Raw genomic sequence first — 22,066 nt, 5'->3', positions numbered from 1 at the left:
CTTGTATGGCACCCCACAATAAACGCTGCACTTTGCTTCACCGCAACCTGGGTGTCCGTAGGTTGGCTTTACCATGTGCCGGACGGTTCGGTACAGCCAAACTTGGTTCAGCAACATCTCTCTTCTAGCTGATTCTGAGAGCCAAATGCCAAATCCAGATCCTGGCCCACCTGGCAAGATGAACCACTGTCAGAGGATTTAAGGCCACGAGACTGTGACCTTCCTGCAGCAAATGCTTCCTTCCTCGAGGGCGCGCAGTGGTTGCACCGCTCAGCCTGGGGCGGGCAGGCCCGGCACCCCAGAAGGAGGCAGCATGTAGCGGGGATGCCGACTGCAGGACCCAGTGGGTGGGCAGCATCTCCTGGGCCTGGAGAAGACCACCAGGTCATCCACCTGTCATTCTGGACAAAGGCCCAGCCAGCCCTGGATTCCTCCTAACCGCTACCCCTTAACACACAGAAAGGCCCCTGACGCCAGGTGTCACACCTCCAGGGTGCCTCGCGCCTTGTAATTTACTAAGAGCTCTTCTGCAGACTCCTATTTAGTCATGCAGACACCTCGGGGAGGCAGCTATTATCATGGTCAGGCATCCGACCCAGTCCTCACAGCCAGTCAGAGAAAGAGCCGGGCCTCTGATCTAAGCCCGCAATTCTCTCCTCCACAAGCTGCTGGCCCAGTGTCACCAAGCCTCCCCCCAGCTGTTAGAAAAGCCAGTTGCGCAGGGGCCATGCTAATCTTCTCTGTATCGTTCCAATTTTTAGTATATGTGCTGCCCCACTACTAGGCATATACCCTGAGAAAACCATAATTCAAAAAGAGACATGTACCAAAATGTTCATAGCAGCCCTATTTACAATAGCCCGGAGATGGAAACAACCTAAGTGTCCATCATCGGATGAATGGATAAAGAAGATGTGGCACATATATACAATGGAATATTACTCAGCCATAAAAAGAAACGAAACTGAGCTATTTGTAATGAGGTGGATAGACCTAGAGTCTGTCATACAGAGTGAAGTAAGTCAGAAAGAGAAAGACAAATACCGTATGCTAACACATATATATGGAATATAAGAAAAAAAATGTCATGAAGAACCTAGGGGTAAAACGGGAATAAAGACACAGACCTACTTGAGAATGGACTTGAGGATATGGGGAGGGGGAAGGGTAAGCTGTGACAAAGCGAAAGAGAGGCATGGACATATATACACTACCAAACGTAGGGTAGATAGATAGTGGGAAGCAGCCGCAGAGCACAGGGAGATCAGCTCGGTGCTTTGTGACCGCCTGGAGGGGAGGGATGGGGAGGGTGGGAGGGAGGGAGATGCATGAGGGAGGGGATGTGGGAACAGATGTATATGTATGACTGATTCACTTTGTTATAAAGCAGAAACTAATAAAAAAATAGAAAAAATAAATAAATTAATTAAAAAAAAAAAAAGAAAAGAAAAGCCAGTTGCTACGAGCAACTGGGTTCGAGGTGGAGCTCTGCAAGCGGGCGCTGAGAACCTCGATCGAGATTCACTGAATGAACAAGTGTGGATCTCTGCAAAGTTTCCTGAAAGGTCTTTCCTCCACCCCGATCCTAGCTTACATCCGTCACAGCTGAGGGACTGGGATGACTTGGCCGGGGCCTGGCTTGAAACACCTTCAAAATATCTTGGTTGCCCTGAATCAGGCAGCACATGGATGGCAAAGTCAGAGGCTCCTGAGACACATTCAGATTCCATCAGGCCCTTTTCCAAAGGGCGAGGAATACTGTTGAATATTCAGTTTGATAAGCCGGGAGGGGTGTTTGTCCGCACTCTCCCCTCCACCTCTGCTTCCTGCTCCAACCTCTCTCGTTTCCACACACGCACGCACACACGTGTGTGCACGTGTGTGCACATTCATGCCCATGGACACACGATGCACACACGTGCAGGCACACACACACAGACCCCCACTTTTTCTCAAAATGACTTTTGGCAGCAGCAAAGCCGAATCTTCCCAATTCCCTGTAACTAAGGTAAAAAAGGAGAATAACCGAGCCAGAGAAGGAGCTTCCTTTCATCACGGGAAATGAGAGGGCTGCAGGCCTTTCCCCATTCTCAGTCCCAGATGCTGGCTGGTGGCTCCCCTGGGCAAAATTATCAGGGCCACATGGGGACCACAGGGCACATTTCCAGTCCTTGAACGAGGGACCCCCTCACAGCCTCCTTTCTAAGGCCCATGTCCTAAAACAAGGCACTTTCATTGCTGTCTTCGGCTCTTAATAGGCCGGAATCTCCCTCCTCAGCCAGAGGCCTCTTCCATAAAGAGTTTCGCTGGAACATAAGACTGCGTGCATGAAGCTTGCAAAGGCAGAACAGCAGGGAATGTTCTGTTTCAGAGAGTCCACGAAAATAAAGAAGGGGGGGCCAATGTCAAACTTAACGCGATCATTTTAATTTCCAAGTGCTTTGGGATGTTTTCATGTTGGTCTCATGGACATTTACGTTTGTGGTGAAGACTGTTTGCTACAGGATTTTGCTGTGTTCGTTTAGCCCGGTAATAAAAACCGTCTGCCTGAAGTCCTTTTTGGAACAAGAAGGGGTATAAACAAATAAGCCAATGGTCATGGAAGACCAGGGGGAGGGTGGTGGCTGTTTCAGAAGGAGTGGGTGTGAATCCAGAGCAAGTGCTAAAGGCCAGTATTTGCAGGAGCTGCTGAGTTCCGAAGGGATGTGTCCGGACAGTATGAAAACACACCCAGTATTCAAGGATATATGGTGTGTTTGGGAGGATGGATGAGGAGGAAAAGGCACCACTCTCTTCCCAGGCCCCCATTCTGTGCTTGGGGTTTTATCACAGGAGTAAGAATGCTACTAGGAAGTACTAACCCATGAGTCCCTGCAGTGGACTGAATAGTGTCCCCCAGACCCATGTCCTCTTGGAACCTCAGAAGGTGACCTTATTTGGAAACGGTCTTCGCAGAGGTAGGTAATTAAGTTCACATGGGGTCATACGAGATTAGGGTGGGCCCGAAATCTAATGGCTGGTGTCCTTAAAGGGAGAGAAGGGACACACAGGAGAGAAAACCATGTGAAGACGGAGAGAGAGGTTGGGGTGATTGCACCTACTCTCCAAGGAAGGCTGAGGAGTGCCAGGAGCCAGCAGAGGCTGGAAGAGGCAAGGAAGGATTCTCCCCTACAGCCCTCAGAGCCTTCGGGGAGGACAGCCCTGCTGACACCTTGATTTTGGACTTCTGGCCTCGAGCACTATGAGAGGATAAAGTTCTGTTGCTTTAAGCCTCCTAGTTTGTGATGATTTATTATGCCAGCCCCAGGAAACTCATGCAGCCCCCTTTCTGGCCGGTTTAGGCTGGAAGGGATTGGGCATATCAGGACCAAGAACGTGGTCCACTCCTTGGCCCCTAAGTTAGGAGCTGAGGTCCAGGGCAGAGCTGATCTTGAAATAATAGTTGCTGAGCTAGTTTTTTTTTTTTTGTTGTTGTTGTTTGTTTTCCTTCCACCAGAGGAGCGATGGAGACTCTTCTGGGCTCAAGGAGTAAGAAGACAGCCTTAGAGTGACCTTCAGGGTCAGCTCCATGGACAGGCAGGGTCACCCTAAAAGCCCCAGCTGAGTTGGGGGTCTGCGAGTAGAGACGGCTGCCCCTCTGACTTCCGATGAAGCAGGGCATGGAGGAGAAGTAGCCAGAAGGACTAGGTTTTGGCTTCTGATCTCCAGTAGAGGTTTTTATGTCTCTAGCAAGACAGTGTTCTTGAAGGCCAGGCATAGGCAAGAGATGATTTTCAAAATTCCTTTAGCTCCTATTACCATATACAGATCCAGGCCCAGAGATGTGATGTCTGAGGTTCTTATAATCCAGAACACTCAGGACATTGCCTGCAAGTTTCTGCCACGAGGAATAGGGTGGATGAGGATGGGAAGGGAAGCTGAGGAAGGGGAAGCCAGTGGTCATATAGTTTGCCCGATTCCCCCCAGATTGAATGTTCCAGGTGGGAGCCCAAGGAAGATGAGCTTTTCTTTTGCTCCCTGTTTGGAACCTTGGAGGAGATGACCCCCATCCCAGTATGGAGGCACATGGGTGTTGGGGACCCCAACGTGGTTGCAGGGAGATGGGGTGAATGTGTGGGACCAGGATTCTTGGATGCCTTCATCTCCTCTGCAGCATGGAGGGGACCCAGGTATCCTCTTATCTCTCCCACATCAGTGCAGCATGTAACCAAGGTCTGCTGGGAGCCAGTGGCTGTGAGGGGCCCACCTTGGCCAGGGATGGAGTGGACATCCCACCAGACCTAGGGGGTCTCCAAGGTGACTTGGTCACACGTGAGAGCTCCCAAGCCTAGGCCCTCAGACCCTTGCCTTTAGCAGGGACATCAGCTGGATGCCCAAAAGGCTGACCCAGCCCACATGCCTCTGAGTGGATACCTGTCAGCACACTCACCAGGACCAGCAGAGCTGCCTGGCAGAAGGGGCCGGTGCAGGGACAGGACAAGACCAGGAGACCTGTCTCCTCCCCACGGGGACCACGCGCTTCCCTGTGCACTGGCTGCCATCTTGGATATGAGCGTGGGGAGGAGAGAACCGCACTGATGAGAACTGAAATCTACCAATAAGTATTTCCTGATGGAGCCTGTTTCCATAGAAGGTGATTGTTTCAACCAGAGGACCCAGAGATAATATTAATGACAAATTACTCCCCTCTGCTACCCGTGGGAGAGGGGCTCACGTGGAAGAGAACGAAGGAGGTTTTGTGGCTTCTGCACTCCTGAATGGTGGAAGTGAGTCTGAGTTCTCACCACCTTGGCCATGGAAGGATGAGGGTTATGGCTGAACTGTGTCCTTCCCAAAATTCCTGTGTTGAAGCCCTAACCCCAGCAGCTCAGAACGTGACTGTATTTGGAGATCGGGTCTTTAAAGAGGTGACCAAAGTCAAATGAGATCATATGGGTGGGCCCTAATCCAATAGGATTGTTGTCCTTAGACACAGGTTACAGAGAGGACATACAGAAGGAAACCATGTGAAGACAGAGGCAGAGATTGGAGGCATGCTGCCATGAGCCAAAGGATGGAAAGGTCACCGGCATTAACCAAAAGCTGGAAGAGGCAAGGAAGGACCCTCCCCTAGAGACTTCAGAGAGAGCATGGACCTGCCGACCCCTTAATTTTGGACTTTCGGCCTCCAGAACTGTGAGAGAATACATTTCAGTTGTTTTAACTCACCTAATTTGTGGTACTTTGTTACGACAGTCCTAGGAAGCTAAAATACACAACTTGATAGAGATCAAGCTTTTTTCAGAAGGATCTCGCTCCATCTAGGCAGATTTAGAAGCGTTTCCCCTGAGGGCAAATTCCTCCAGATTTAGACCACGTGGTGAATTGGGGGCACAGGAGGTCACAGGGCACCTCCCCGAGCATCCCCCGCTCCCCCTTCCTGGTTTAAATCATCTGACCTGGAGCCCAAAGAGCAAATGCTTGAGTCCATTCGGGGCTCCCTCCCGTCTGATGGAGAAGGAATCTGGGGAAGGAAGGAAGAGAGATGGCAGAGAACACGGGTTTTCTTTGCTTTCCAACAGGCAGGTCTGTTTTCTTTTCTCTTCCCTTCAGATTGATCTTTCATGTCTCCAATGACTTATCTTTCAGCAAACTCAAGCAGGCCCAGCGCGAGCTGTGAAATCACCGAACTTCACAGGTTTTGCACAAGTCATCTTAAAGGCCTGACCTGGGCTTTCCTGGTGGTGCAGTGGTTGAGAGTCCGCTTGCCCATGCAGGGGACATGGGTTCGTGCCCTGGTCCGGGAAGATCCCACATGCCGCGGAGCGGCTGGGCCCGTGAGCCATGGCTGCTGAGCCTGCGCGTACGGAGCCTGTGCTCCGCAACGGGAGAGGCCACAACAGTGAGAGGCCTGCATACCGCAAAAAAAAAAAAAAAAAAAGGCCTGACCTAAGCCCAGGAAAGCCGGAACGAGGCTGAGAAATCATTCCTTATCTCACGTGTCACCTTCACTGCCCCCACGGGGGTCCCAACCACCTCGAGACACCTGCATGACCCACCCTCCAAGGGCTGAGTTATGAGCTGTGCTCCAGGTCTGCTGCCAGTGGCTTGGATGTTATTCCAGGACAGCAATGGCTGGGGCGGCCTTGTCAAGGCTGTGGTTTGATTTCCTTTGCTGCTTTCAGGGTTGTTTCGAAGGAAATGGGTGGAAGTGATGGTACTCCGTGGTGGTGAGTCTTAGTCTTGGCCACTGGAAGTGACGGCACAGAGTGACATTGTGGACAGGAAGGGAATGCCTTTGTGAGCTGGGAGAAGTGTGAGCAGAGAGAGAAGAAAAACAGGAAAATAACAATAACAATAATAATAATCATGCCTTTTCTCTGGTCCTGGAGGATTCAAAGTTGACCTTTCCTTCTCCATGGAATTTTATTTTGCATCTCTTGAGTGGATTTAGCTATTAAAGACCAGTAACACAGCTGATGGGAAAAATACTTCTGGTAGCAGCTTCGTTGAGCAAGAGAAGAGGATTCCAGTCTTGAATTGGACACGTGCACTTATGTTCCACAGACACCTTGGGAGTATATGCCATGACTGAGCACTGTTTTGGGGATGGAAATGTGAAAATGGATAAGAGGGAGAGCAAAGCCTTCCTCCGGGCCACCCGGGAAAAGACACAGGCACAGGAAGCAGCTGTAGCATCTGGCAGCCCCCAGAGAGTTGGGATCGCCCCTTAGCAGGGTCCTTCAGCTCCATAACGAGATGGTAAAATGAGCCTCGGTTGTGCCCTGGGACCCGGCTGGCCGCATCTGTCTGGGCAGTGTCAGCCCTGTGCAAATGTGGGCCTCATGGGGGCTGAAATCCAACCAGGGCCCCACTGGCCAAGCCTTATTCCTGCCCCGGGGGGTCACGTCATTTTCCTCTAAGTGGCTCACTCAGCAGGGGCACTTTTTTGCAATTCAGCCACCTGGACAAAGGTGTCTTTTTGCAATGCATCCTCCTGGATAAGGCACCTTTTTTTCCAGCTTGGGGCACTGAGTGGCCCTGATCTGACAGAAGAGTGGCCTTTGTGCAGCTGCTTTTAGGAAATTTCACCGAGGGAGGGCGAGAGAGATGATCTCAAGGATGGTAAACCTTGAGAAGTATGTGACATAACACACTAGTTTGCGGGGGCCAATGAACCCCTCAACTCATGGGAAACTATCCTTTAGAGTTTTCGTGTGAATGGGGCCATTCTGTCTTCAGCTTTCTCCAATTTTGATTTTATAGGGGAAGTCCAGGACTATAATCTAGTGAGGAAAATGGGGGCATTGTGTTTTCTCTTTGAAACGACCCAATGCCTACATGGGAAAACAAGGCCTGTTCTTAACAATCATTTGATACACATAATAACCAGAAAAATCCTTTAAGTTCTGGGGGTGGCTCAGAAACCTTGCCTAAGCACTTGGCCACTGTGTAACTGTTTTGTTTTGGTTTGGTTTGGTTTTGGCTGCATCGTGTGGCATGCAGGATCTTAGTTCCCTGACCAGGGATCGAACCCATGTCCCCTGCATTGGGAGCAAGGAGTCTTAACCCCCGGACCACCAGGGAAGTCTCTCACTGTGATAACTGTTTAGGAAACACATGGAAGAGGGAATCAGAAGATGTGTATGGAGTGCACAGCGGGGCAGCTGCTGTGTCTACCCGCTTCCTCCTCTGAAAACTTTGCCCTGTGTCTTCCTTGGACAATGATGGAGGGAAAGGCAGTGACTGCCAGGCTCCCTGGGGCTCCAGCCCTGTCTCAGCCGACTCTTGGCCATCACCTGGGCATCCTGCGCTCCTTAGAGACTTGTCTTCAGCTTCTTTTCTTCCTCAAGCCCCCTGTATTAGTTTCTTAGGGCTGTCTGACAACCGCAGACGGGGTGGGTTACAACAACAGAAATGTATTCTCTCACCCTTTAGGAGGCTGGAAGTCCAAAGTCAAGGTGTGGGCAGGGTTGGTCCCTTCTTGCGGGTTCAGCGGGAGGATCTGCCCATGCGCCTCTCCAGCTTCTGCCGATGGCCAGGACTCTGGTCTCTGCCTCGGCCATCATCTTCTGTGTCTGCCTGTGTGTCTCTTCTCCTCTTATAAGGACGCCAGTCAGAATGGATGAAGAGTCCACTTTTCCTCAGTGTGACCTCATCTTAACTCTGCTGATCACATCTGCAATGGCCTATGTCCAGATAAGGTCACATTCTGAGAGTCTAGGAAGGACATGAACTTGGGGAGGGAGACACTGTTCAACCCAGTACACCCCCATCCTCCACTGACACTGGAATCCATGGAACTCAATCCCTAGAATTCCATGGAATTCATCCGTGGAAGCTCCCAGCCTCACAGCTCACCTGGTCTCTGACTGTGCCTGTCCCCGCAGTTTCTCTTCTTCTCTCCAGAAGAAGCCCTTCTCTTCATAGTATGCTCTAAGAAATCCATTTGACCTTTACCTATTTAACCGTCTAAACTCCTACACCTGACTTTTCACCGTGTCTCCTTACCCCCCGACACGCATCCCCCTACAGTTGAAGTGGTTGCCAGTCAGCCCATGTCCTAGACCCCACCCTTCTCCGCTCTCCGTCTGCCCAGCCCTGGTCAGCCTGCTCTCCTGCTTCTTCTCACTGTCCCCTCCTTCCAGCAGGGCCCATCCCCGTCCTCGTAGTGCAGCTTCTGGCCCTCGGATGGTGGAGCCAGCGCACAATAGGTCTCAGTTCGCGCTTGCTGCATTGCGTGGGATTCCTTGCGTCGTTGCCGAGCTCTCTAAGCCGCACTCACGTCCCCCGTTTCCAGCACCTGAGAGCCTTGACAGCCCGGCAGTTGCTCCAGCCCTGACCTGCTCATGGCCTCATCGGTTCGCTGGTGTTTCACTAACAAGCCATCTCCCCAGCTAGATTTTAGGCTTTTTGAAGACCAAGACTTTGCTTTGGTCCTCCTGGCATAATCCAGGAACTGAGAACACTCACTAAGTTTTCACTTAGAACATGCACAAATGCAGCCATTTTGCTTTATGGGCCTGGGTGTCCACAGAGAATTACTTATTAGGGGTTGAGTCAGTTTGGGATGTTAACACAACACGATCAGGATTAGACTTTAATTGCTGTATAGGATGTGTTTAGAGTTTCTAAAGGTGGGCCTTAGGGCTGCCTGTTTCAGAGCCTGCAGGATTGCTTGCTAAAAGTTAGGTTCCAGGGCCCCGACCCAGATCTGTTGATTCAGAATTTTAGGAGGTGTGTCCGAGAATTGTGTTTTTAGGTCAGCCCTGGCCCCTGTCCGGGTGATTCTTATGCATGGTAAAGTTGAGAATCACTGATCTAGACACGTGGACAATAAATATTGATCCTACATGGGCTAGCAGAGCTGAAGATAAGCTAGTGACTTATTACAGCTCATAGAGCCAGCTGGGGCAAAGCCAAAAATGACTCATTGCTTCCTAGGTGACCAGTCGTTTCAAGGGCCACCATTGTCTGCCGAGGTACAGTGACATTTCATAAAATCAGGGGCCCAGTAGGAGAATCTGGGGGGCCTTTGGAGTGACCCCTGGGCAGTGCTGAGTCTAGCCACAAACAGAGTGTACCTGTCTTCCCATGCTGGTTCCCCCTGCCAGCCCCCTGCCCCAGGCAGAGAATTAGAGCGTGCTGTTCAGTGCTAATGTTTGTCTTGCTTTTGGAAACACCTCAGGGCAACTCAGGATAGGTTTTCAGAGTGGTGTTTGACTTGGCTTGGCTGTAAAGTTCCCCCTTTTTAGTCTGTTTATTGCAAGTTAGCACACGGCCCCAGATGCGGGAGCCTAACACTAGTTCTAACAGAAACCAGGGGGCAAATGAAATAAAACATGGGGAGGGCTGGAGGGCGCTTCCCCATGTCCACTTCTTGGCCTGGAGCTAAGCTGAGGTCAGGGTGGGCATCGGGCTTTGCAGCCTCCAGCCTGTGCTGCCCAGTGACGCCTTGGAACTCTGGGGCACATCCAGCCACTGCCTGCCCGACACAGGATCTGAAGGGTTATTTCCCAGGAAGGAGATGTATTCCATTTTTAGCTCCTATTTTGCTTACATATTTTCCCAGCTTTTAAAAAGTTCAACTGACGTTCGATAGCTGGTCCCTCTTGAAGTTTACTCTCAAGTTTAAATCTGATGCCACATTACATGTGGGTAATAATCACCATCACTCTGCCAGCTATTCCATTTACATCGTTTCATTTAATCCGCACAAAGTTCTATGCGGAGGGTATTATTAGATCCCAGTTAAAGAGAAGAAAGCAAACTCAGAGAGATTGAGTGGCCTGAGGTGACCCAGCTATTGAATGGGGATAGTAGTTCCAGGGGTCATGCCTTCTCAGCAACAGGAGGGCTCGCCACTTGGTGATGACCTACCCCAGCCGGAACCTTCTTTCCTTGCCTTGAAGAAGGAACAAACAATGCTTTACTGAGGGCTGAAAGATTTCACCTAAGTCTGGCTCCTATTTGCATTAAGCGTATCAGCCCAGTTTGTATCAGCAAAATGAAAATTGAAGAAAGTTATGGGCTTCTAGTGACATGTCTGCAAGGCATTAAAATACACCATTAATGGGAGTTTCTATCCATGTCACATTTTTTTTTCACAAAAGTGGAAAGCCCACTAGTGTGGGTGGTAGGAAGAGTTTGAAATCCAATCAGAACATAAAAAGGACCCTTGGGATGTGGCCACCATCCTCCGATCCAGGGAGGGTCGTGCTGGGTGGAATCTGGGACATTTGGGGCTGAGTGAAACTAAACCGGAACTTGTGGGCTTTAGGGAATGAGCCCACGAACTCCCAAATTTCCTGTTTGAAGATCCTCTTCTTCCTGTTTCCCTTCCATAGTTTCTACTGTGTTGACATGGTCGCAGCTCTCTTGTCCCAAACCCACAGTGTCACTTTGATCGTCAGAGACTTCAGCCTCTGTTAATCGCTCTTATCAGCAGTCTGGCCTTCGTTCAAGGACCCATGGTTCTCTCTACTTGAAGGGACACACGGTAGGCTCCCTGTCGGTCGCTGGCCCTGGGTAGAGGCTGCTTTTGATGGAAAGAGGGACTGAAGTGGGAATATTTTAGGACCATGTTACTCAGGCCTTGAGAGAACACTAGAGGATAGGAAAAAAGAGTCCTATGAATTAAAAAAGCCCAGTTATTGATGGAACCTAAGGAACCTCAAAGAGGCTAAGCTATCGTTTAAACATGGATCTTGGTTCCTAGAGGCTGGACGAGGCGGGCTGGAAGGGGTCAATGGTAGTATGCAGCCTTGAGTATTCTGGAAAACACCACCTTCTGACTTTTTGCAATGAGCTAAAAGGACTAAGAAGAAACCACCATGAATAATAGTAATTGCTGTTCTATTTGCTGCCCATTGTGCATTTCATGTTTACATATTTCAACTCTAATATCTGCAGTAGCTGACATTGGCATTATTATCCTAAGTCTGTGTGCTGAGAAATAAGAGATTTGACGAGTTCAGTAATTTGTACTAGATTATAAAGTTAGCAATTGGTAGGGCCCAGAAATGAACAAGGTCCTTTCTTCTCTAAGCTGTGTCCCATGAAATACTGTTCTCATCCCTGCTGTGGCCTGATGGGGTATCACATTCTACTACTGCACTAGCCAGAAGGTCAATAGCAATTATGCCATCCCTGTAGTGTGCTTCGGGGTCAGTCCCGGAATTAGCAGAGCTCACTCTCAGCCAAGAAAAGAGTGTTCCAAGGAAATGATATCGTAGAATTTTTTTTTCTTTAGTTGGTAGACATTCCTTGAGAGGCTTATGGTGTATTAAAGATATATTACTGTGACATCTTGTGAATTTTATAGCTACTGTTTTACACTTATTCAGCATTCCTGATCTCACTGTGGCATTCACTTCAAATAATATTTTGTGAGTCAGTGTGTAAGAATCAAATGCAAGTTGTACACTATTTAATGATACGCTAAATGATGATGTCTTTAGGAAAGAATTTTTCTTGAATACCATGGATGTAGCGTTATCCACTATTGCTTTAAAAGTAGATTTTCTTGGCATTCATAATTATGATAGTTATAAGAAATGAGTTGTTTACTATAAAACAAAATACCAAATATTTCTCAACTATTAAAAAATCCTTATAATCTCAAAAGCATCTGACTTAAATGCAGGAAAAAGTTCTCAGCTCAGGCTGCACATTAGAATTTAAAAGCTTCGGATGCTTTTACAAGCTCCAAATGTGTCGGCCTCACCTTTAGACCAATTAGATAAGATCCCTGAGAGGTGCTGTCTGGCTAGGTATAGTTTAGAAAATTCTGCAGGCAATTCTAAATGTGGCCAGTGTTGAGAACTACTGGGCCTAAGCAATAATGAATTTTTAAATACATGGTGTTAGGCCTGACTAGTATCAAAGCATTAATGTATTATAAAGGAGAAAGATCTGCGTTATGCTTCACAAGTAAGAGTTTTGAATATAACGCAATTAAAATATATGTGGTGAATATAATACATGCAATAAGTCAATAAGTTACAGATATAAAGTAGACGTTCAATAACAGTACTGAGAAGATGACTGAATGAACATCCTGCAAAGTTTCGTATGAAAAATCATATTTTGACAAAACTAAGATGTTATCAATTGTAAGGCAGAGTGTCACTGAGAAAAGTTTTAATTACAATGTGATGGGCGTATCTTAAAATCCACAACTCAACTTCAAAAATGTTCAAAATGCGAAAAAATCTGAGTCTTATAATTAAGGAAATACAGTACTTAAAAATTATTGTTTTTTAATTTTTCTGCCGGCTACTCCACCTGTTATACCACTAATGTCCACTAGATGCCGCTGTGATCTGCTACTTCAGGTTCCAAAAGGAAATCGGAAAACCAAATTTTTCTGAGTATTTAAAATTGAAACAGCCTGCCCCTTTAAAGACAAGAGACTTTTAAAATCTCATATTTTGAGGGGTTGTTGTTCATAATTTCCCTTCTATTAAGATCCATCCTAAGTATCTCACAAAGTGTAAAATTAGTTTAAAAAAAGTGAATTGAGACGTTTTAAAGGCTTGATAGAAAAAACGATCGCTTCCCTTTTATCCGTATCCTCAGATTTCACATCTCGCCTTTGTGCAGCGGGTTATAGAGAAGGGGCAGTAATACTGACGGGAAGGTTGATGTTTGACTCAAATCAAATTGAAAGTAAAATGTGAAGGAACGAATATGATGTCTCCTGGTTTGTAGCCAGCAGATTAGGGGACCCTGCACACAGGAGTTACTGCTTCCCACACAGGAAAAGCTGGGGATGGGGAGAGGACCGGGGTCAGTGGGGCAGAGCCCTGAGCTTCAACCCAAATGCAACGTTAACCGTGGGGATTGACCCAGGGCCTCCATGGCTGAAAACCGGGACAACTTCCCTTATTGGATGAGAATCCCTCTCCCAGCAAAATGATAGAGGCCTTAGGGTGGAAAGGAAGCCTGCAGAAGCTTCTGGAGATATGCTTTGAGCAGTGCGACTCAAACTGTTCCCCATCTCTCCAGTGAGATGAGAACAGAAACTGGGGGTAAACATTTCAAAACACTTTTACAGCAAAATATCAATAAAGTAATGTTATGTCTGTTAAATGTAAGAAAAAGAAATTGGGCTTGTGTTTTGTATGCCTGTTTTTTTATTTCATTTTCCTAGTAATTCAACTTTTCTAATATTTTGCAAAAGTAACGGTCCATAACAGGTTGGAAATTTAAAATAAGAAGAGTAGGCCTTCACCCCAGATAGCTTGAGAAGCACTGCAGAAGCCCACCCTAAGCTGCCAAAGGAGGGGACCCCAGAACTATGACCCTACCAACCCCCATAATAATTTTCTAGTGGACAATACAGGCAGAAAAGGGCCAAAGAACAGGAGCACTTGGACTGTGAAGGATAGGATGACTAGAAAGGTAAAAAGAAATCCTAAAGCAGCACACCTCAGGGAGCCCCAGCCTCTGAACCCACAGTTGGCAGCTCACCCCAGAACCGCCCCGCCCCCAGCTCTACAAAGGCTCAGAGACCCTGCAGCATCACCCCTGAGCTGGCCCTTTGCCCAATGCACACACACAGCAAATTGACCTTGGGACAAGAGGAACTCAGGGGCTGCAGGGAAAAGAAATACAAAACCAGTCAGAATTGCCCATATCTTATATATTTAGCTTCAGAAGAGAAACGCGGAGAGAAGTCCATAGTTAAATTCTTTCCTGGCTTAATCCGGCCCAAATAAGCTAGCTTTGATGGAAGGGAGGCTTAATGCACTGTCCATGTCCATTTATGGATAATTGAGTTGGCCATTTTGCTTCTCTAAAAACTGCCCTGTTGCATTATCATACTGTCGGTGTCTTTTTTGGAAAGCAATTTGGTAATAATTATCGAGGTGTAAATTGTGACTACTCTTTAACCCAGCTGTAGAAATTCATCCTACAGTTGTACTCTTTTTTTTTTTTTTTTGCGGTACATGGGCCTCTCACTGTTGGGGCCTCTCCCGTTGCGGAGCACAGGCTCCGGACGCGCAGGCTCAGTGGCCATGGCTCACAGGCCCAGCCTCTCCGTGGCATGTGGGATCTTCCCGTACCGGGGCATGAACCCGTGTCCCCTGCATTGGCAGGTGGACTCTCAACCACTGCGCCACCAGGGAAGCCCTACAGTTGTAGTCTTAAAGCATGCAAAGACACACAATACAATATCCAATACTCATTGACTCTTTGTGGGAGAAAAAAACCACAACTAGATAAAAGCTAAATGTCCTTGATAAGAGACTAGCTAACAGATAGCATCCATAAACTGGACTAGGACACCCCACTGAAAGAGTAAATGCTTCTCAAGGTTCTAATGTGCAAAGAGTTCCAAGATACAATTTTAAGTAAAGGAAGCAAGTTGAAATCCAGTGGGTACAGTATGATCCTATTTGTGTAAAAAAGCAACACATGCACTTTGATCATGCAGAGAATCCTTCCGAGGCTGTATCTGTCCACAGGGGTCACCTCTGGGAAGTAGAGGTAAGGGTTGAGACTAGGGAGAAGCACTTTCACTTCTAATATCACGCTCTTTTATGTGGTTTTGTTTTTTCAAGTAAAAATAAGTATTAATTTAATACGGAACAAAGTGTCTATTGCAGAATATCAAGAGCTACAAGAAACGGCAACAAACATCAGTCAGCCAAAGATATATCCTGAAAGGAGGGGGTGCAGAAAACAGTCATGCCCTAAAGGTCAGGAGAAATTGGCTGACATCGACAAAGAAGAAACCACAACTTCTAGATTGTTCTCACCCATGACTGGTGAATAGTTTTAGGGACAGGCAATATCCAGCGGACCACGTGGCAGGGGACCCAAGCCTCGCAGGCATCATGGCCACCACCAGGTGACAAAACCCAGAGACAACTGCTCGAGGATTTAATTACTATGTGGAAATGGAAAGGGATTGGGGTTGGTTAACTAAATAAAAAACGGGTAGCCTGGCCCGCTTCACAAATAGAGGGAGTGTCTCAGCTACCAGCAATGCTGTTACCATTTGCAAATGGGACACGCACACTTCTTGTTTATTTCTACCTTGCACAGTGCCGATTCATTCAGATAACACTGGTCTCAGAAATACTTACCTTAAAAGTTACATGTAATTCCTACCCCCCCACACCCCCCACCACGCTCTGTACTCGCAGGATGAGAGCTGGGAGGGAGGCTCCCAGGCCACCTTGGGGCCTTCAGCCCTGCGCTCCTGGCTAACGAGTATTTTCAGTGCTCTCCCGAGGTGAGTGTGCTCTGCAAAACACACTGCTTACTCTGCTTTGGGCTTTCTTTCTGCCACTATTTCATGTTCCAGGTAACAGTTTTGACCCATACTCCCAAGGAAAAGGTGTTCGGGTGATTTTTCTGGACTTGCCTCAAAGGACGAAGGAAGACTATTATGCTGGATGTCAGAAAGCCGGTTTCCAGGCAGCTCAAGTTGCCTTCATGGAAATGGTGGAGGAAGCAGAGGGTGAAGGTCAGAGAGCCCCTGGGGACAGATGAAGTCCTCTGCGATTGTAAGGAGCACCCCAAGCAGACCTGGGGGCCTGGGAGAGATGACCAAGGGCATGTGAAGGGAGTGTCAAGGCAGAAGCCAGAATTAACCTTCTAAAGACCCCGAGAGCAATCCTTCCTAACTTCTGTGCACCTTCTATGTCATGGGCAGTCTGACATACCCTGGGGGGCCCGGGTTGCCAGGAGTGGTGTGCAGGGGGTGGGCAGGCACAGAGCCCCCGCTACAGACACACCAGGACACTCAGGCCTCCCAGTGCACTTGGAAAGAAACCACATTTCCTTTTAGCCCTGGGCTGGGGTGGCGGGGGGTGGCGGGGCGGGCAGCCCAACAGTTGCAGCATTACTGAAAACAGTAGCAAGACAGAGACACAACAGTCTTTTCCAGATCTGCCTTGGGGGCAAATAGCGGGGGGAAGGGGAAGGAATACTTGAATGAGGGGTTCTGAGGGGCCTGTGCGGGACAGTGTCTTCTGAGACACGTGGGTACCCTTAACTGTGGGGCTTCTGTTTGGCAGAGGGGGTGGGCTGCAAATTTGGGGCCAGAAACGAATTCCCTGGAGGTGGGGGACAGGCTGAGACTCCCTCCTGAGGACCTTTTCTCCTGTTGGGCCCTTCCTTATTTTATTTAGAGGACTCAGCCTTTCCTCCAAGGAAATATTGAACAAATATGTTAAAACCACCCACTTCAACAGTGGCAAATTGTTATCCGGTCTCCAGCTGGCCCCGGGGAACGGCTGCTACACTTCCTGCCTTACGCCCTGACTTCCTTGGCGGAGTGGGAGGAGCTCCTGCCCTGTGCCTGAAGGCACTTCCGGTGTCGGCCATCTTGGCTCAGACCGGAAGTCCACGGGGAGAGAGGTCCGCGGACCTACTTTCTGCTACGTTCGGAGAAAGGTAGACGTTCGGGTGTCGTGTTTCCCACTTGGAAGCAGGAGTTGGAACGGGGTGGATTTATTTAGACCCAGAGAAAGGGAGCCGTGCTGAGTTGCCTGAGGCCCATTGAGGGTCTCCCATGAAGAAGACAGTATGGTCAGGGCCGAGTCGCTGTGCTCCCTACCATGCAGAACTTTTCTCCACGTAACAGCCCCCGAGGTCCAGAGTGTCTTCTCTTGAGGAAAGCAGTAGTCACTCCCTCAGAGGCACTGGTTTTAGATTAACACCTTAGAAACCGAACATCTGTTTACGATCACCTACACAACCTGTCCATCCCCACAGAACCTACAGACTCAGGGCCCTCCTGTAGACATACTGCATCTGGGTCTCACGAGAGATGTCTGGCCGTTGCTAGAGGGAATGGTCCGAACCATCACAGCCCAGTTGTATCCAGGGCTCACTTGGATCCTTGGCCTCCTCATCCTCAAACGTGGTGAGCACAGCTCCGGGCTCAGGCCCAGCAAGCACTGAGATTCCCAGGACCTTCTCCTACCAGTCAGACTGGAAATACCGGAAAAGTAAAGGTAGCTGCCCTCACAGGCAGTGCTGGTATTTTCTTTCCTTTTGGCCAGTTTGGTTTTAACTAGAAACTGGAATAACAATGAGAATGATACAGGTTTACGGATTTTAACTAATTAATCCCTTGGAGTCCTCTTTTGGTGGGGAAAGCCTTCTACGCACCTCATACATCAGGAAAACAGGGCCATATGATTTGGCTGGGCTGGGTGGTCACTGGTATCAATACAAGAGCGGAGGCCTGGACTTCAGCAGTTCTTGACTTCTTGGCCTGTGTCCAGATTGCCGGGCCTCGCAGCCCCTAGAAAGGCAACACATGAGAAATTGAAGCAGGCCAGACCATAAACTAACAGGAGCAGTTGGCTCTAGTTAGGAGGGCGGGCCCTGTGGCCTTGCCTGTGTCTTGTTTCTCTTGGAGAGACAGGCTTGGAGAGGAGGAAAACCCATTTCTCCAGGACTGTTGTGCCCACCTTTCATTACCAGTTAAAACAAAACCGTCTGTAGAGGAGACGCCCCTTGAAAGAAAACCCAGGCTGCTGTGAAGGTTTCATCTTTCCCTTTTGAATCCCAAGGTCTGCAGTCATGTAATCCACTGTCGGCCTGAAAAAAATATTTGTCTACAGAAACACCCACACGGGGTGCTGGGGACCCCAGTGCCCGGGCATGGGGGTGCAGCCTGCATGGGAACCCTCAGCCAAATCCCTCTAGTTCGGCTCTGACTTGTTTATTATGAACCGTCTTAACCCCTTTTAACAAGAGGTATCTAGGTTTTCTCCTGATGTCTTCTCTATCTGCCAGCAATATTTTTTTCAACAAATTAGGGTGAGGTAGGAGGTGGAGGTGAAGAGAGAAAGGTAATGAGGGTCTTCGATGGCCATGGCTATTTCAAGGAAACGGTGGTGGTAGGAACACAGAGGGAGGTGGGCTGGGAACCTTTCAACCTCAACAGCCGAAGACACATCTAGAAGCACCCAAGCTGGCAAAGAAATCCAGGCGGTGTCCCCAGAGAAAATTGCTTGTTTAAAAAATAAGTGAACAGGCATGGTCAAGCATGATCCTCTCAGAGTGTATCAAGGCAGATAACCAGCCCTGTTGGGAAGCCTCACTCTCTCAGTGGATTCTCCCTCCAAACCCATAATAGGCATTTATTTAGTCTCGATCTCATATGGCCTTGTATCATTGTCCAGTTTTTTATATGTGGATGCCCTCTTTCCCCAGTTCAATTGTAGACTTCTTAGCGGTTGGGACCAGAGTTTTCATAATCAATAGTAATTAACATGGTTGATCCAGACGTTTCCCCTTGTGTGTGATCAGCTGAGGGACATAAACTAATTTCAGTCTCATTCCCATTGCTTGATTTCCTTTCATCGTTCCAGGTTTCCTGTTAAGGTCCAGATTTTGAGAGTGCTCTCCAGTGCAGGAGCACATCTGGGAGACATGTGTTTCTTTTCTTTGCTCATTCACAATGGTAATTGTTCCGGCTACTACAGGAAGCTCAGCAGATTCAGAAGTACAAGGAACCCCACCAAAGCCCAAGATGATATTCACTGATGCTATCAGCAGGTCTGAATGCTAACATCTGCTTCGAGAGTGATTGCTTGGAGAAGCTCATCCAGTCCTAAATTTGGTTGATCTGTTTTGAGGTGATAGCCTCATATTGAAGTAATTTCTCCCCGCCAAAGGGTCTAGAATAGGTTCAGTTGTAACCAATTTTATGTAGTTGTGACTGCCTCAAGAAAACCTGGAAAAGGTTATTAAGAGTGTGTGTCTAGGCATATGGATAACTGTTCCAGCTCAACCGTCTGTGAACACCATTAGTAGCCCTTGAAACGGTTCTCCAGGAAGTGCAGGCTGTTAATAACTCTGCCCTGATGCTCCTACGTGAGCCGAACAGAATATAACTTTGCAAGTAGCCCAAGTGCTCTGAATTGACAGCCTGCCAGGGAGACTGCAATGAACCCAGAAAACATTGCCAAAGGAAAGCAGAAAATTATCAAGTCTCCTTGGTCAGTAGATTGACTGGTCACTGTCGATAGACAAAAGAGTGACAAACTGATAGATTATGGAGGTGTGTCCCTTCTACTGGCTCAGAAAAGGGCTCCACCTCGAGCAGTCAGAAGTGCTAAGACAACTCTTATGTGGCAAGAGAGAGAATCTTTCCATCAGTAACTATTAATTGACTTTCACTTTGTAGGAAAATACTGTGTTAAGTGCTTAGAGGTAGAAAGAAAAATACACCCTCAGGATGTTTATAATCTAGCTGGGGGATAAGACACAAGATTGAAAAGCTATTAATACGTCTTTGGTTACCTGAAAATTATTGACCAGAGACGTTTCAATATTCATTTACACAACAAATCGCTGGCCACAGGCATTAGTTGCTGCAAAAATCCCCCGATCAATAATGAGTTAAAATGCAAAGCAATGGAATATCCACCTATGGGATAATATTCTGCCACTGAAGTGAATGAAGTAAATCTGTAAGTCCTGAGGGCTAAGTGGAAAAAGGCTGGTAGCTGAACAAAATACCATCTATGTAAAAAATAAAGGAAAGTGTCTATGTGTGTATGAACATACACATATAGGCAAATGCATAAAGGGGACAGGAAGAGGACACACCAAAATAGAGACAGTTTCCTTCTGAGGAGGAAAGTGAGATTGGGGAAGTCTGTAAAGGACACTTTTCATATTTTTACTCAACATACTTCTGTATTGAATAAATTATTTAGGACAAGAAAATATCTATATATTTCTTACATAAAAAAAGGGAAAGAGTGAAAAATATAACAAAGCACGTTCGCGACAGATACGTGACCACACCAAAGGTAATCATGTGGTCCCATCCCTCCGCAGTGATTCCTTGAGCTTAATCATGTGATATGATTATGGCCAGTGGGATTTAAGGGGATATCCAGGGGGCTGCTGGGTAAAGCTTCCTCGCTCTTAAAAGGAGGAATGAAGAAGAGAAAGCGCATCTTCTCCCTTCTGCTGGATATCATAGTGTCGATGTGGTGCCCAGCAGTGCACCAGCCGTTTTGGTCTTTGGGGAGCTACCCTGAGGACCAAGCCAAACTTTGAGAATGCTGCTAGAAAGATGGGAAAACCTGAGTCTTTGAAGACCTTATGGAGCCACTGAATCAACCTACCCCAGAGCTGCTCTACCTTGGGACTTCGGCTCACTGAGAGGGCACATTGTTCTTTCTGTTGAGGTGGGATTATCTGCTACTTGCAGCCCAATGCATCCTAACTGACATAGCAGTCAGCAGGAGCCCCATCTGATTATGAGGTCTCAAGCTCCTTGGGCACAACTAGGGGGATCTTTGGGTCCTAGGACCATGCATCCTGGGCACCGGAATATACTCCAGAATGGAGAAGACGTCATGAGCCTTGTGGCTGGAAGGAGAGAGGGAGCTTTGGGGAGGCAGGGAACCCATCCTGGGACAGGGGCACTCATTCCCCTGGCATCTCGGGGGGAGAGCTGGGCGGCAGGTGTGGGGTAGGAGCTTATCAGACAAGTGGCTCCTCAGTCTGGACCTTGGGCATTTGATACGAGCCCCTAACAGAGGCAGGAGCTGCACTTGGGAGGTCAACAGAGCCATCACAACGTCAGGCTACTTGGAGGCAACATTTTCTTCCCCTGGAGGAGGAAGCCCCAGCTTCTACACCTGAGCAGCCCCCTGAGGGCTAGAACCCGCCTGCAGTGGGGCAGCCCTGCCCAGAGCAGAGCCACAGCCTTGCCGAGCTGAGTATGGGCTGCAGGGGCCGCGACCAGCCAAGCCCCGTGCGGGCGGCAGTGGAGTCGTAGCAGATTGGAGGTGGCTCCACGCCACCTTGCAGTGGGGAAGAGGCGAGAAAGCCCGGGAGACAGCCGCCTGCAGTGTTTCCAGCAGCCACCACGAATTTCCCCAGAAGTGGTGATGCTTTTGATTGGTCCGTAGTGGAGTCCACCTGAATGAAACTCCAGGGTCCCCAAACTGCTATTGATGTAAAATGTTCTAAACTGGAGTTTAAACACTGCATTGTTGGTGCTGAGTCCGTGAAGGAAGAACAGGGAAAGGAAGTCTGAAGACAGTCTGAGACAGAGGCTGACAGAGACAGACAGAGAGAGACAGAGACAGACAGAGACAGAGACACACAGAGATAGAGACAGAGACTCTGACTTATCGTGGTTGCCTGGGGGAGCGAGGGGGAGAGCGAGAGACAGAGACAGAGACAGAGACAGACAGAGACAGAGAAAGGGAGAATCTCACTTATCATGGTTGCCTGGGGGAGCGAGGGGGAGAGCGAGAGACAGAGACAGAGAGACAGACATAGACAGAGTTTGACAGAGACAGAGACAGAGACAGAGAAAGAGAGACTGAGATATCGTGGTTGCCTGGGGGAGCGAGGAGGGGAGCGAGAGACAGAGACAGACAGAGACAGAGACAGACAGACAGAGACAGAGAAAGGGAGAATCTCACTTATCATGGTTGCCTGGGGGAGCGAGGGGGAGAGCAAGAGACAGAGACAGACAGAGATAGACAGAGACAGAGACAGACAGAGACAGAGACAGATAAACAGAGACTCGGACTTATCGTGGTTACCTCGGGGAGTGAGGGGGAGAACGAGAGACAGAAACAGA

At 48.4% G+C, this 22,066-nt stretch overlaps 1 pseudogene; it reads right to left on the bottom strand.

Moving 5' to 3' along the window:
• Positions 1-714: 714 nt before the first annotated feature.
• Positions 715-778, bottom strand: LOC132491459 (U6 spliceosomal RNA; annotated as a pseudogene).
• Positions 779-22,066: the final 21,288 nt, after the last annotated feature.

This window comes from Mesoplodon densirostris, chromosome 5 (genome assembly GCF_025265405.1).
Source record: "Mesoplodon densirostris isolate mMesDen1 chromosome 5, mMesDen1 primary haplotype, whole genome shotgun sequence".
Taxonomy (NCBI): Eukaryota; Metazoa; Chordata; class Mammalia; order Artiodactyla; family Ziphiidae; genus Mesoplodon; species Mesoplodon densirostris.
The sequence above is the reverse complement of the archived record's forward strand: the minus strand, read 5'-3'. Positions and strand labels throughout refer to the sequence as shown.